The sequence below is a fragment of the Halyomorpha halys genome, unplaced genomic scaffold (assembly GCF_000696795.3).
Source record: "Halyomorpha halys isolate HHAL.00 unplaced genomic scaffold, Hhal_1.1 Scaffold205.1, whole genome shotgun sequence".
In the NCBI taxonomy this organism is placed as follows: domain Eukaryota; kingdom Metazoa; phylum Arthropoda; class Insecta; order Hemiptera; family Pentatomidae; genus Halyomorpha; species Halyomorpha halys.
The window spans coordinates 24,357-40,767 of NW_027110335.1; positions in this window are offsets into that span (position 1 = coordinate 24,357).

Below are 16,411 nucleotides of genomic sequence, written 5' to 3' on the forward strand. Positions count from 1 at the left end.
AACTTAATATTATTTCTGACACAAAAAGAAAAATACTTTTTAAAATTTAATAATTAATTAATTTTTTATTCCATACTTTTATTTATTTTGATTAGTCATTAGATTATTTCTAAATTGCTTGAAGATATTTCAAATTTATTATATTATAAAATTTACAAAACTTCTTCATTTTGTGATTAATTTTAATTTTAATACTTTTAGATGTTTTTTGATACTTGTAATTTTAGTAAATGACCTTAGTGATTGCAAAAACCAAATATTTAAATAGTAATAAAAAATCTAACAATGGGAAATTATTTGAGCTGAGAACTAAATTAGGGGGAAAAATTGTGTTTTTGGAAAATACCAAGGGAATAACTATTAAAAATAATGAAGTACAATTACGTAACAAAACAATCGGTTTTGATTTACAAGAGTTATTGTTGTGCTAATGACATGAATTGGTCAATACATCATTGGCCTTCCAAGACCATTTGGGGAGTTGATTTATTTTTGAGACCCCCTGGTAAAATAAATAAAAATTCAGCCATTTGTAACTAAAAAATAATCATTTTCTAGTTTGGAAAAAAAAAAAGAAATGTTTGAACAGATTCCCACACTTTCTTAGGCAGTTACGGGATTGAAGAGCAACATTATTAAAGTACACTGTAGGGCTGTCGACAGGTTTACGACAAAGAGTAAAGGTAATTTGTTGGGATTTATTTTTATCCTCCAATTTCAGCACCATTCTTTGAGAAATTTGGAATTAAATGCAATGTGCTGTGTGAGATAGGATACAACGTTTTCGATATAGGGCCAAAAACTAAAAAAGAGAACTTTTTATGCTCCCCCTCCACCTTCCGACAGTAGAAATTGACAGGAATTTATTGGACGTTGTTTAGTTAACCAACGGTGCACATTCCTGAAATCTTTGGTACTAAGGGATTTAAAGCAACAAAAAATCTTGTTTATCTCATATAGATATTTGTATATTTTTTTCTTGAAGAGTCAAATCACCATAAATACTTTTATAACGAGAAATTTCCTAAATCAGCACTAATTGAACATTTTTAGGTAAAAAAATTGCTTTCTGCATATGAGGTAATTTGAATCAATTTACTTTATGTTTTAAAAAAATCTATATGCTAATGTCACCTTGAGAAACTGGCAGTTGTTTTTTTCTTTTTTAAACTAACCAATAAGATCATCTATACCTAAAAGTCAAACCTTTCCCTTATGAGTTAATAAGAAAATTAAAAGCTCCCAGACTGTACCATTGGATTTTGCTAGAAAAAATCCGAAGATTTCTTCCTTTTAACTAGGGCTTAAATTCAGAAAATTTAAATACTTTTAATTTTTCATTGTTTAAAAAATTAACCAATCCACATTGTTAATAATAATGATGATTTCCAGTGTTGTGATGATAATAATGAGATTTGATTTTCACTCCCCAATTTATGAAACATGTTTAAGTCCTGAATGACAAAGAAATATTTGTTTTGGATAATACAAAACTAATTTCATTTCTAATTAGGTTAGTCGGTGAAAATTGTGTTATGCCTGGACTGGACCAAATTTGTCCATTTTCATTCCTTCTTATAAGACTGGTTCCTTTGAAAATCATTCCTGCTACCTCATTTTGGAATTCCTTACCTTTATCCTTATTTCATTGCTTCATCAATTATTTTTCCAGCTTATCAGTTATCAGTATGTAGCGACACGTTACCTTCTGCTCTAGACCAGGGGTGGCCACCAAGTCGATCGCGAGGCCAATTTGGGTTGATCGTGGCTCACTCGCAATGTCTGGGATGGGATTCCGTGTACCATGAACTTTAAAGGGACTGTAGAAGACAAATTTTTTCTTATTTACAAACAAATATTACAACAACTTGTACACTGCAGGTGATAAAAAAATAAAATAAAATGCATTTTAAGTAAGTAAAAATTTATCTTGAAAAAGTGTCGGAAAATCGACTTTTTTTAGGCAACGTGTGTCCGGAATGCTACAATCAAAAGTTGGGTCTGGAAACGTATTTTCTTCATGAGCCTGTATCTTGAAAACGTAATAATTAGTGATTAGAGAAATTATTTATTTTAAATAAATATTTTTTTTTTTTTCCGATTCCTCTAAAACAGAAAAAGAAACAGGTAATTCGTGAATGCTTTACTTTGAAAAAAGGAATACATCGTGTTGGGTATTACTTTTTACTACCTTTGGTATTTTAAGGTTACCTGTAATATTGATTTATATGACAATTATAAGGCCTATTTGGATATACGGCGCTGAACTTTGGGGCTTCACTAAACCTTCGAATTCCTCTCGTATCCAATCCATACAATCCAAGATCCTTCGTAAAATCCTAAATGCTCCCTACTTTGTCACAAATAAAATTATTCACAAAGACCTTAATGTTCCATTTGTAACCGATCTAGCCCGAACCAGAAATCAATCCTTCCATTACAAACTCCTTAGACACTCAAACCCATTAGTTTCTAATCTTTCTTCTTCTTTTATTCCGGACAATCCTCTGAGGTCTGAAAAAAAGATGGCCTCGAGACCTTATATTGTAAAAATGTTTTTAGAGTGCTACCATTGGTTAGTTACATGCTTGTATCATACCATTTCCTCAAATTTACTCGATGTATTTATGTACAGTTGTAAATATCAGTAAATAAATTTTTAAAAAACCAAAAAAAAAAAACCTGTAATATTTATTTATTCCTTGAGAAATATCCATTCTAAATGGTACTATTTTTAAAATCTGGAGGTGAGGGGCCTCCTCGTGCAGATTCGCATAGAAGATAGAGAAAATAAAAACATTAATTATTAAAGATAATAGATAATGGTAAAATAATTAAGAAAAACAGTCAGAATTAGAGAAATTAAAAATAGTTTTGAAAATATATATTATTTATCCACCTATACCTCGCTGGAATGCACCTGATACTGAAACAAGTGTAAAAATATAGTATGCATTTCACACCCTTTCTTCCTCCTTAGACTACGCCTATGACAACAAGTCGATCACGACACAGTTATAAAATAATAAGTAGATGTTATATACAGAAAAGTTGGCCACCCCGGGTCTAGACTAATGATTACAACCGCCGAAAACGTTATAGTTTTCCGCCACCACGAAGAGCTTCAGTTCGTTTCACCTTGGAACACCACCTATGTTTTTTCTAGCCATTTATTGTGTTCATTTATTCAAAAAAATGTTTATAATGTCAAAAATAATTTTATAATGTTATATATAAACATGTAAACAGCATTACAAATGTAATTATGTTGATTTAATAAATTAAGTTTACCAGAAAGAATATACTGAAACACAAATAAGTAAGTTCTTACAGGCGGTGCCTCTCACCGACCTTTGTGTCGTTAGTAGAATGAGTACTAAGTACCGATAATTATGAATCAAACTAAGAGTTATATATAGACTAGATAAGCTATATCTAGTGCATGCATAACTCTTGGTTTCTTTTGTGCTTTATATATCTGTATCTATTTATTAAATATTAATATATAGGAAGTAGTGAAATGATACAATCGATAAATACTGATTAGTCCCAACATAGACCTGAGAAACCAGAATCTGTGCCTTAGAAGGAAATTATTTCCTATAATTATTGAGATTCTAAATGATATTATGGAAATCCTAGATTCTTAATACACGTTAGATTAATATTATTTGCCTACATCTTGCTTCATATCCACTCATCATCTACTGATGATCACGAGTAGAACTCGAAGGCATAAGCGCCTCGGAGGATGAACAGGAATTTAAGAGGTGGTCATTCCTGTTTATTCTCTTTGGCACTTAGAAAGAAGATAACCTTTAATAAACCTTAAATTGTCAACTTGTTAGTAGAGTGCTACCAATGGAGGTAATTTGGTAAGAATCATGCTCGACCGCTAGATGTTTACTTAATTAAGGGTACCCAGTTTATTTCTTTTCAACTAACCCATGAGATCATCCATATCCACTAGGCAAACCTTCTGCAATTTATGAAGTAATAAATAAATTAGTATCTCTTACAATTAGCAGTTTTTTCGGACTGATGACAAATTCTGACTGAATTTGTTTTTCGGGAATTCTGATGAGAGTTTGTCGCTCTCCCCCCCCCCCCCCCCCGCGAGTTCTAAAACATATCCTTATTAAACAATATCCTAATGTTGTCAGAAAAAAAAATATACGACTTGCAATATGCATTTTTTTTTTTTTTTTTACGTTTTTTGGAAATGCTGATGAGAATTCTGCCCCCCCTCCTCTCCACGCGAGTTCTAAAAATTATCCTTATTAAACAAATCTCTAATGTTTCCAGCAAAAAAGATATATGGTGTTAAAGTTGCACAAAACACGTAATTTACACGCGTACATTTGACTGGTATTATTAATGTTTTTGTAAATAATCGAGAACTCTAGAACTCTTATGGATACTAATAGAACTAAAAAAAAAAATTGAAATATTTAGAGGATGGGGACCAACTTCACAGAGGTTTCCATTTCGTGTATTTAATTGAGCTCTATGGAGTTCTGGCAATGGTCAGATTCTCCAATCAAGTTGAGTGTTTGCGGCTTTAGCGCACTTGCTCAGCCTCCACTGGCTCATTACCAGTGATGCGGTGAGAGGGATGCGCTGGGATCTCTTGAGCTCTGCTCTACCCCTCACACGTGGGGGATAGAGTGGGCTCAGGGATCCTCAGGTCGGTTCTGTAAATATTGTATATATTATTTTATCATTATGTTATTTTATTTATTTATTTTTCATACAGATAGTCTAATTATGTTCACTTGTTTATTCTTTTGTTTGTATATATTTTAAGAGTTTTTTTTTATTTTATTTTATTTCATTTTTTTTTTTTTTATTTTTGTTTTTTACTTATTTATTTCATTTTTTTTATTTTAGTATGTATGAGATCATTCATCAATATTACCTATTGCCCACAACTGTGTGACAGATTGTAATATCTATCAATAAATAAATCTATCAAAAAAAAAAAAAATTGAGCTTTTAGCCGATCCCGTGCTTTTTTAGTTTGAGTCGTGTTGAATTTTTTTTTAAGGACCCAGATAAGGTAAACGTTGGAAAGAATTTTTTTAATTTTATGTTGCAATGAAAATTCGTACTTCAGAGTCTTTTGAGCTTTATTTCTGCCAAAAATATAGCAGTTAATTATTAAATTATTTTATAGTTCATATTTATCCAATTTTATTATTATTATCAACAATGAGAGACGGTTAATTATTTAAAATAAACAAAATTTAATTTAATTTCTAGATTATATTCTTCCGGAAGGGTGCAATTAAAATAATTCAATACTTATTTTTCAAATGAATTGTGCCTGTTGTACAGTATAAGTAAAAAATTGTTATGATTATCTAACATAAAACTATTGGTATTTTATGAATGAAAACATTACATTTAAAAAAAAATTTCGATTCCTCTAAAACAGAAAACAAATCAATGAATTAATGAAAAGTGCATTACGTGAAAAATCATAATTCAAGATGAGTATGGTAGGTCGCAATTTTATATTTCAGCTTCTTTCGAAGTTTAAGATACCTATCAAATAATACTACTAATTTGATTTTTCTTTAATTATTTTATTATATGATTGCTCACGAACTGTAATAAAATAAACTGATTTATTATTTAGAAATAAGTCAATAATAGTTCACTATTCCAATGCAGAACCTAGGTGCTATATCTGAGAAGTTAGAGGTAAAGGATAAGGAAAGCGCAGTGGAAGCCATCTCACCAGACTTTTATCTCCATTCCTTCCTTTCTGATAAAAATAATGGGTCCCTTACTCCATGTTTATAGGTTTGCCATTGCTATCAAAGTGCATTGCGTCCTACATTTTCATTAAATTGTATCAGGGCTTAGTGCGAAGAGGTGTCTCAACCAAGAGATAATCAACCATATATTCTGATTTCATTTGCTCAGTTAAAAAAAAGATTAATTAATTTTTTATTAAATATTTTTGGAATTGTTATAATGTTATATTAATTAAATTGTTTTATGAAATAAATCGATATTTTTTCCACATCTTAAATTCTTAATTACAGAGGACGTTCCTGGCTACATCAGCTCAATGTCAGGCATTTCATCATTTATTTTTCCATTTTAACAACAAGGAGCCATTTCGATATTCCAAAATAATGCTGTTAAATAAGATTGAGTTGTGGATAGAAAAAAATGTGTAGTAAGAGATGATGAAAACTTTAAAAATGATCACTGACGAACGTTCCTTATTATAAAGAATTAAGGTAATAAAAAAAGGTTTGAATTTTTCCTTGGAGTAATATAATCGATATAAGATTAATTAAGGTTTTGAGGATTTATAATATTCTTTAAAATAAAATAAAGTTCATTGATAAAAACCCTTGAACGGCTAAATGCATACTCGGTTTTGAATAATAAACCAGAATTGTTTATCCTATTACAATTTTTTTCTTGAAATCTTTTTCCTGTTAAATACAATGCGTATTCTATTGGCTATTGTATTCTATTATTTAAGAAATTCAAAGTGGGGTTAGTGTACTTCTGTTGTTTACTAGGTTTATGTTTACAGATAATAATAAACCATTATTAATCCTCTCTTGCTTGGTAATATTTACTAACATTCCGATTGATTAGACATTGTTTAATATTCCCATGGAAAAACGCGATTTTAGAGTAATTTATTTATTATGAGTTGTATTGTACAATATTCTCTTATAAGTAAAACGTTAAACATATCCCAATCGAAAACTACTACTCCTACGAAGACAAACGTACACAAACTGCTTTATTGTACATTAAACAAGCGATAATTTGAGACATCTGTACATCGAATGGTTCCTGAGATATAGATATCTCAAAATAAATTCACTAACTACTGATTTTTCAGTGCATTTTTTATGAAATGTTGCTTTTTAAAAGGCTAAATCTCGGGAACTATTGAACGTAAATAGTTCTATTATGGCACATATTTGAGAACATCTATTCTACTTTAAATGATCCTGAGGTTTTTTTCAATATTTCATAAAAAATTAACTTGAAAATCAATGTTTTAAAAAACTTAATTTTGGGAAAACTAAATATAAAGAATCATTAGTCGTATAGATGTCTATCGGCACTCATATAGAGCTAGTTTAATGTACTAAAAAGTAGTTCTTCTTAGGACCAGTAGTTTTCATCATATTTACCACAATAAATGCTCAAAATATTGAGTTTTAGTTGTTCAGACAAAATTTTGGATTTATGAAAAAGTATATAACAGGCATCATAAGAAGTACAGACGTCTGCCAGCACTGAAATTAAAGTTAGTTGAATGTACTATAAAGTAGTCATAAAGTTTATGACACTTATCTTTGTAGTGGTAGTTGTTTGTGTGATATTCGCATATAAATTTTGCACATGAAAATACGTCTGAACAACTATAAATCAATTAATTTTAGTAAATATCATGAAAACTACTACTCCTACGAAAATAAACGCACAAAACTACTTTATTGTCCATTAAACTAGCTTTAATTTGAGCTCTAATAGACGTACAGATGTCTATGTCGAATACTTTTTGAGATATAGATTTCTCAAAATAAATTCACTTAATACTGATCTTTCAGTACATTTTTTTATGAAATATCTCGGGAACTCTTGAATGTAAATAGCTCTATTACAGCTCATATTCTAGAAAATCTACTCTACTTTAAATGATCTCTGAGGTTTTCTAGAGTTGTTCCTAGTTTATGGAGTACGTATGAAAAAATTTATTTATTTTTATTTTTGTACAGCTGCTTTTTTATTCCCACTACCTATACTTGGCAGACTCATCAATTTAGACTATTAATTATATATAGGCCTCATTAAGGTAATAAAAAATTAAGGTGAATTTTTTCCACCCGGGCTCTTGTACTAATTTCCAGTCTTACATGACATAATTTTTTTAATGCGAATAAAACAGATATGGCTTAAAGCGTTTAGATAATTTTTAAGATAAAGTTGTATTAGTGGATCCACGAAAGTCCGAACTTTATATTTAATTTATAATTTATCTTGGCTTGATACATGAAAAATGAGGAGTTTGCAACGATTTGATGAGGATCAAATGTGCTTGAAGCAGAATCTTTTATATGATAAAGTAGTTAATTTTTTATTTCCTGAGTTCTATGTGTAGCTCACTTTCAGATAAAGTACCTCAAATCATCAAATTAAAAGCTCGTCTTTGAGTTTAAAAACAGTTTTTTTTTAACAACCATTATCATGAGAATTAGATCAACCATGTCGGTATCTAACGTAGAGAACACATATTTACTGAATCTTAAGAAGCTGGTATTTATTGACTAAAACAAAATGACAATGGAATGTAATATTTGCCTTGAAATATTTTTACAGTTTATTGAGGTTACGTCTCATCATGAAATTCCTCCATTGGACAGCGATTCAGTTAGAAAACCCCAATTAAGTTACGTTCAATTTTAGAATAACAACCTCTAATTCAGATCAATTGATGTCACTTTATCACAATAGCCCGAGCTAGATAGTGTTTAATATTATTTTCTCGATCTAATTCTATGAATTAGCTACCGAGATTTTGAATCAATTATTAACAGAGTAATAAGAGATTTTTATTCAAGTAGAATTCATCGATTCACTCATTAATTAATTCAAAGAGATGATTTCTACTGAGAGATATCAGGAAACAAAATAGTAATATTTTATTTAATTGAAAATCATAGAGAAAATTTATTTCATTGTATTTTATAAAATCTAAGTTAGAATATATATTTATTTATGAAAGACAAAGTCTTGTACAGATTTCAGTACAATAATGATACAGTTTTATAATAAAACCTGTGTCTAGTGCTCCATTACATAAACTACAAACAAAAGATAAAACAGACTGGATAATAAAAATTTATTTATGAAATAAAAACATAAAGTTATATAATGCAAAGAAACAACGAAATATGAATAATTTAATTTAATAATAATAATTTAAAAATTAAAGTACGGAAGGAAAATATATGTAAATAATGTAATGTGTAAGTAAAAAAAAAAATAAAGAAACAAAATATAAAATTAAGTAAGACAATTAGTTTTTCGTACCCTCCGTTTGAAGTAGATATGAATGATAAACAAATATATCTGTTGCTATGCCTCCTTCTAAGAAGTAATTAGAAAATATGACAATAATAATATGTATAGTGAACAAAACTAATAATGTGGGTAAGGAAGAATAAGAAAAGAGTAGAGAAAGAGAAGGGGGTAATGGAAAGATAAGAAACATAAGACATGGCTGGCTTGCAAGACGACGGACATCCAAGTAAAGTATGCGGCGCGGGTGGCAAGATTCTGAGTAAAAAGTACGTTAAAAGAGATTACGAAACTACCGGAAGATGAAAAATACGTAACAAGTTACAAAAAAAGGTAAAAATATTTTAAAGGAAAAGTATAAAAGGGTGGCGAAAAATGATTTAAAAATTATTAAAGAACATGGGAGAAAAAAATTAAACATTGTTACTGAGTAAAAAAACTTATTGTATCATCGTTATTTTTAAAACTATTACATTTTTTTTTCTTCTCTAAAGGTCCATTGGAAAGGAAATCTGGAATCGGGTCTAATATTTTTGGACGTAGAAGCACCTACAATTTTTTTTCTGTGGCCCATTATTGTGTATCTGAAAATTTATTTTAAAGCTTTATCCGACTTTCTTTAAACTTTACTATACTCTTAAAAAAATGTAGAAACTCTTGAAGCCTTCGAACAATTTTAACTAAAAAAACATAAGAAACAAAACTGTTATTCAAAAAAAAAATTAATACCTTCAAGTCAATATATATATAAACATCAAGTAAATTTGCTGTAAGTGATATCATGACATGATACAAACATGTGGAGAATCTACCCATTGATAGCACTCCAAGAACATTTCTAGAGGAGAAACGAGTTGGTTTGGGTGGTTGGGAAGTTTATCATGGAAGGATTGTTCCAAATCGGCACCAAATGGGACCTTAAGGTTCTGATGGATGATTTGATTTGTTACAAAGTAAGAAGCATTAAGGATTTTACGAAGGATTTTTGACTGTAAGGATTGGATTCGGGAGGAATTGGATAGTTTAGTGGAGCCCCGTAGCTCAACTTCGAATGTTCAGATAGGCCTTATGTAGATCAGTCTTTTGTAATGGATTGGAAGTTTAAGTCAATAATTTAAAACAAAAATATGGTATTTATGTTAAAAGAAGCCAAAAAATGAAATCAAACTTGTAACAAACTGTGGTATGGCATTGATCCTTTACATGTTAACCATGGAAAGAGCTCAGTTTCCAGTGTAGCCCGTCGTACATAGTTGCTGAGTCTCTCCAATTAGAGCCTTTTAATAAACTGAATAAATTGTTCTGGAGAGCAGGTCCGCTGCCCAAAATATTTTATTCCAATTTCATTATACTTGTGACAGATTCCCAAGAAGTGGATCTTAGTTATCTTCGAAGTTGCATACCGGGCAGTTATCGAAACTATAATGCATCCATGCCTTTACACTTAAGTTTTTCAAGACCGGAAAATCAACATATCATATAAATATGGCGTTTCTGTTCACAGGGGCAGTAAAAAAAGAATAAACAATTTGAGCCTCAGTGGTTTTAATTATACTATTATTTTTTACCACACTGTATTATTACTAAAGAGTAAAATATATTTTAGTCCCCTTAATTAGAACCAAACCTGCCCAAGTAAAAACAAAACTTGTTTAATGCCGGGTAAGGGAATGGAGGGTTGTATAAAACAAACAAACTGTTCCACTGAATTTCATGTAAGCCTACGGTACAAAATTAATTAATTTCAATAAATTAATGCCATAACAAACGAGGAAAGTTTTTTGTTACATACTTTCAGCTAAATCAATTTAAATTTTATTTGAAAACTAGTTTATTGTAATATTATATATTAAATAGATTATGTGAAATTAAATTATTTTAAAACAGCTGAAAATCAATAAGAAAGCAGTTTAAGAATAACAATAAAAAAATAATCATTTTTATTCAACAGATGCTTCTTCGTTTCAGTCAATAATGTTTTTTTTTTCTTTTTTTTATTTACATTCCCAACTGTCAAATACAAAATTGACAATTAACAGATTGCCTGACTGTTACACTAATTTAACAAATAGTTCTTTCTCATGTTAGTAGGTCCTTCAGCTATGTTCCTTTTAGTTCCTCCTTGTTTTCTCAGGCTAGAGAATCGAACTTTTTGATACGTCAAAACCTTTGTAATAACAATGTTTGTCCGGTAAGTGTGTTTGAACACCAAAACTGGAACACTTTTATGTGTTTAGGTGTCTTAATAATATTTCATGAAAACGATTATTGTAAGTTCATATTTATTCGGTGACAGTTGGAATTTTTAAGTCAATGTAAAGTATTGTTATTTACTTATAAAGTGAATAATTTTACAGAATAGAATTAATAAAATAAAGTGATGAGAGAAGTGGAAAATATAATGTATACATTGGTAATGGAATAAGTAGGTAAAATAACATAATTAAGGAAGTAATATAATAATGAAGTTATATAATGCAAAGAAATATGAATATATTAGTTATTAATAATTTAAAAATTAAAATATGGAAATAGAAATAAAAATAATAAATGTACGAATTAATTTGTCTAAATTACGTGAATTATAAATAAATGCATGATAATGAATATTTTGTCTTAAAACATGGTAACTGATAAAATGAAACTTTTTGATACGTCAAAACCTTTGTAATAACAATGTTTTTAAGATTTATTAAATTAGCTTTAAAATAGATGGTGGAGCAAAAACCTCATTTCATAAAAAAGAAAAAAATAAATAAAAATTGTTCTACACAAAATGAATTATTTATTTTATCAAATAATGCAGTGTAAAACAATTTTCAACTATGATATATAGATGACATGATTTCAATAGCGAAATTGAAAATATGACAAGAAGAAAAATATAGAATAGATTATATTCACCTTTGGAAGTTTTTTAACCTCAACAACTTATAAAAATTAATACAATCAAACTTGCTCAAAAGAAAACATCATGAAGGACTTGGACAGATGCAAAAATCTTGTTTCTCGGGATTGCGAGCTTCGTTCGAGAATTTATGGATATTAAAGCTTGAGTTATCCTAGCCTTGGCCTAGACCTTGGTAGGTCATATTCAGATCCGGCGGATGAAGAAAATCACTTAGATAATGATAATAAAGCTTAGCGTTGAAAAAGAACGTTTCTAGAACTATTTTAAAACTAACAAGACATCGAGGGACATCTCTACTGTCGTGGCATTGGACAGTGGCTACAGTGCGCTAAGTTTTAAAAAGCTATATCTCGAATATTATTGAACGTAAAAACCTCTATTAGGGGTCATATTTTATCAAATTTACTCTAAATTATGTCCTCCTAGGTTTTCTAGTGTTGTTGGTAGTTTTAAAGATATACATAAAATGTAGATATAAGAAATAAGAATTTAGTAGTAAACCAAAATGAATTGTATAATGGCATAGTCCAAAATAATGTAATAATTATTTTATAATTAAAAAAAAAATCGAAGAAAAAAATTATACACATTTTGGTAATTGAAATAAAATAATAATAAGTTAATTTGAAACCGTTATTTTGTTATAGTTTTGGTATCTTCATATGCAGTGGGATTCTAATTTTCTTCCAACAAGGTTACTGACAAGTTGTTCAGTACATGTCAATGCAATCAAAATAGTAATTAAAAGTGTTGCTAATAATAGTAATAAATCGTTGAACTAATTTATCTAGAAATTAGTATAGTCGCGGTTATAACCTGTGTTGTAAAGGATATAGTACAAGAGACGGGAAGAAAAAAAAGGCAGTCATATTTTATCAAATTTACTCTACTTTAAATTATGTTTTCTTAGATTTTCTAGTGCTGTTGGTAGTTTTAAAGATATATAGCTCCGAATAATAAATTAATTTTTTTTAACGTTTTGAAACAGCAGCCATTTTTTAATCTCCCTACCTATACTTGGCATCCACATCAATTTTGAATAGTAATTTTACATAGTTTTCATTAAAGATATCAGAAATTGGGGTGAAAGAACTGCCTTTTTTCTCCTCTTGGGCTCTTGTACTATATAGAACTCCATAAGGGCTCAAATTAAAGCGAGTTGAATTCATTATTATTGAGTTTATCTTGATATTTCAGCTTGTTTAACTATCTTGTAAGATTTATGTTTTCAATACCTACCTCGATATGTTACTAATTTCGTATTCGAATGTTACCGTTAATTTTGCAGTTTATTTCGATGGATTAATAATTTGGCAATATTAAACTATGGGCCCAAAGGATCCTAAGTTTAAGGGGACATTCCTTCGAGACTCTAAACGAACAAAGGATTTGGAAGAACAAAAGATATGTAAAATCATTGTACCATTGTTGTGATGTTACAAAAACTCTGGATTGTAATTAATTCTACGAAGTAATCGTAGTGTAATTGAATCGTTAATTAAATAAGAACTAAGTCCAATTCCCAAAATGCTTTGTTCTAACAAGTACAATATTACAGCCAGTGTTATGGAAAAAATAACTCCTACATTTGACAATAGTTAGTAATTTCTATTACTTTTGTTAAACTGATAATAATTATTTCGGACTATTGTTACAAATACAGTTTTGTACAACCTTATCGAGTAAGGAATCAATACAATTGTAAAAATGCTGCATTTTTTTTGTAATTACGTGAGTTACGACTGATACGTCAATAATTTTTTCTTAAATCACACTGAGCTTACGGCTCATAGGCTGAATCTTTACCACAAGAACCACAGAAAAATCTTTAATCAATAAAAAAAAAAAAAAAAAAAAAAACAATAAAGGAAAAGTATTCATATTTATAAAATATACTAAGATAAAGAGATATAGGGGTTAGAAAATTTTTGTTATATTAGTATAAGAACCCAAGAGAAATAAACTTATTTGTTTTATTTTGACCGCACCCCCAACCATTCTCTCTTATAAGTCATCCTTGGTCAACTATCTCTCATAATTATTTGTTATTTTTATTTATTTTTTTTTATCTTCTAAAATTCTTCTCCCATACAAAGCCTTTTAATGTAACATCAAGAAATATTTTACTCACGATAAAAAAGTTTGGAAAAAATTAAAACATTAAAAATTCGAACTCGTCATAATTTAACAAAGAAAATAATTTCAAAAAATGTACTACAGAATATTTTTTTAATTAATTTATATTATGTTCCTTTTCTAAGTTTTTTTTTAGTCCTTAGACCAAAAACGTTCCTAACATCCATCATCTTCTTCATTTGTTATTCGAGCTGCATTAGAAATTTCCTACTCGTCAACCTTCCTTTAAGCAACGCAAATTAATTCTCCTGTTCCACAAACGTGTGGAACGTATCGATGTGAACAATGTATAAATCTATGTCAATAGCAATTACTGCTAAAATTAATTAAACATAAAACGAAGACGCTCCAGATTCGATCGAAACAAATCAAATAGTAATTAATAAATAATATATTTATTAGGAGCAAACGATTGACCTCACCTCTAATGGCTAAAGATTGGCAGTGAAGAAACTCAACTAGCTGGGTTACCAAGTCCTTCCACACCAATCTCATTCGCCAGACTTATGTCCACCAGATTTACATCAGTTCAGAAATTCATTCAATTTACTTTTCAATATTATGCTATCTACATGTTTGCCACTTTCCGCAAATCCAAGACTTGTGCAAGTGCTTAGTAAACAAAGGAATCAACAAACATCGGCATCCACACACTTGTATGTTCTTTTGAATTTGGTCTGCTATCACATTCGATCTGCATTATATAAAATGGCACAATAAAGATGCAGTAGGTTGTATGATAGGTGGTATATGATGAATATTTATAGAAATGATACTACATAACCTAAAAAATCAACCTTTGTTCTTGAATTTTTATCAGAAACTTGTTAATTTAATTACCTTATCATATAATGTCTTTATAAATATATATTAGTGCTATTTTAAACAAAAAAATAAAGCGTTTAAGTTAAGTAACAAGATTTAAAAATGAGTATTTACACCAAACCGGTACGACTTTAAAATATACAATCTCAAACTAAATTTAATTATAAAATGCGGAATTTGTAGAAAATCTTCAATTCATTATAACTCGACGATCATAAACATTTATCTTTTTGGTGGTTCTAAAACAATGCTAACAGAACACAAACTTGGCATCAAACTAACTCAAACCTACGCAAGGTTAACAATGCTATATTCTATCCTAAGTAGAAAACCCAAATTAAAATCAGAAACAGCAATTCTTATTTTTAAAAACAATTCTCAGGGCACTGGTGATGTAGGGCTGTGAAGTCGGGGAGCGGCATCATGTACGAAAAGGGAAACATTACATTATATTCAAAATAATATCCTAAGAATTGCAATGGATGCTCTTTGGTTTGTAAGAAACAGCCAATTGCATCGGGAATTACAAATAGAGACGATAGAGGATTACATCAAAAAAAGGTCTTTGAAGTTCCACTCCCAGTTACCTACAGTTAAAGCAGCAGTGACCTACAACTTGAGAAACCCAACCACAACCCGAAGACTGAAGTCCAGACTACTGCAGGACATCCTGTTATAAATTCTATATTCATCAATGCTGTTATTGTCACTCTAAAATTTTATTTTCTATTGTTTTATTTTTTTTCCTCTTCATCTTTTTCTTAAATTCACTTTAATTTTTTTTCCCACAAGAATTCATTTATTTATTTTGTTAAAACCATAAATATCATTGTTTTTGTTATTAACTTTACTTTTACCTTTTATTAAAAATTATTGTTTTAATCTATTTATTTTATCTTAATTTTTTGTTTTAATATAATATAATATATAGTTAGGGGTGTATTTTGTATGAGACTATACCCTCCCCCCCTCTCCTCAATAATTAATTGTTAAAAAAAACGTACCTTTTACATTAACCATGTAATCATATGTATAAAAAAAAAATCATACATTAACCATGTAATCATATGTATAAAAAAGCTGTTTTGTGATAAATTGTCCTTCAGAACGTTAGACTTATAAAGAAATATAGATTATTTTGAGGCTTAAATTAGATAAAATTTAAATATCTTATTATTTCATACTTATTACTTGTTGTATTTACTTTTTTCCACATTATATTACTATTCGGTAACTGATCATATATCACTCGAATTTTTCATACAGGCCTACAAGTATTTTAATAAAATTAAAATACTAAATACATGTCATGTAAACTTAAATCAGTTGTGAGACACAAAAAAAGAGGCAAGGTGCTAACAAGGAGGTCGGTGACAAGGAGGTAGAAACTGAAAGTTATTTGATGTTCGTTGATCTCAGCTCGTATAAGACCCCCCCCCCTCTACCCTTCAGATATCCGATAGGGCGTAACTC